This window comes from Galeopterus variegatus, unplaced genomic scaffold, assembly GCF_000696425.1.
Source record: "Galeopterus variegatus unplaced genomic scaffold, G_variegatus-3.0.2 Scaffold10048, whole genome shotgun sequence".
Classification (NCBI taxonomy): domain Eukaryota; kingdom Metazoa; phylum Chordata; class Mammalia; order Dermoptera; family Cynocephalidae; genus Galeopterus; species Galeopterus variegatus.
Genome location: NW_007736159.1, coordinates 26,563 through 27,761, shown reverse-complemented (window position 1 = coordinate 27,761; position 1,199 = coordinate 26,563).

Genomic DNA, 1,199 nt, shown 5'->3' with positions numbered 1-1,199 from the left:
CTTTTCAGTCATTTCAAGAGTTTCCTGCTTTTGGGGGTCTGGCTCTTGAGAGTCATTATGTTCCTTTGGTGGACTCATAATTTCTTATTTTTAGTATATTTACATTTATGTTTTGTTATCTGAAAGAGCAGTTGCTTCTTCTATTACTCTCTTCCCCTGGACTCCACTGGTGGTCCTGTTTGTGTCAATTCATATGAGTGGTTGGCTATCCACCTGCACATCTTGTGTGGCTGCTATGGCTGCTGCTGTGGTAGCAGGCTACCCTCATAGTGGCAGTGGTTATGGCACTGGCTTTGCCCAGTTGCCTGCATGGCAGCAGTGGCTCTAGCAGTGGTGGGCTGTTTGCAGAATGATGGTGGCTATCTGGCAGTGCTGGTGGTGGCAGTCACTGTGGTAGTGGTGGTTGCACTAGCCACCCACTTGACTGTAGTGACCGCTGCAGCTGTCTGTACAGTTACAGTGACTGCCACAGCAGCTGGGTTAGTTTGCACAGGCAGCAGCCAAACTGGTGGCTGTAATTGCCTCCTTTTCATCTGCAGTGTCCACAGTGGTACTGGGGTTACCTTGTGATGGTGGCAGCAGCACTGGCAGCTGCAACAGCCTTACTCGAGTTTGCTGTATCTGCAGGGACAGCGGGGTTACCTCATGGGGGCAGCAGTGGTGCCAGAGGCTGCACCTGCCTCACTTCTGTCTTCACTGTCTGCAGCAGAAGTGGGGGTAGCAGGGTTACCTTGTGGGGTGGCAGTGGTGCTGTTAGCTGCAACAGTCTCAGATGCCTGTGCAGTGTCTGCCACAGCAGGGGGGTTATTTTGTGGAGGCAGCAGTGCCACCAGTGGTTGGAACTGTCTCATTCTTATCTGTGGTGTCCTTGGTACTGTCCTAGGTGGCAGCTGAGTTACCTCATGGTGACAACAGCAGCAGCGATGGCTGCAACTGCCCCACTCTCATCTGCAGTGGCCTTGGTGGTTTTAGAGTTAATTTGCTGTGGGAGCAGCAGTTCTGGGGGCTGCTCATTCCTTGCTCACTCCCTCAGCAGTCTTGGAGGCTGCAGGGTTCATTCACTGCTGGAGCAGCAGCACTGGTACCTACCACTTCCTCTCTCACACCCTCAGCTGCCCTGGAGGCTGAAGGGTTAATACACTGCTGGAGCAGCAGTGCTGGGGTCTCCAGCTACCTCACTCCCTCAGCAGCCTTGGTGG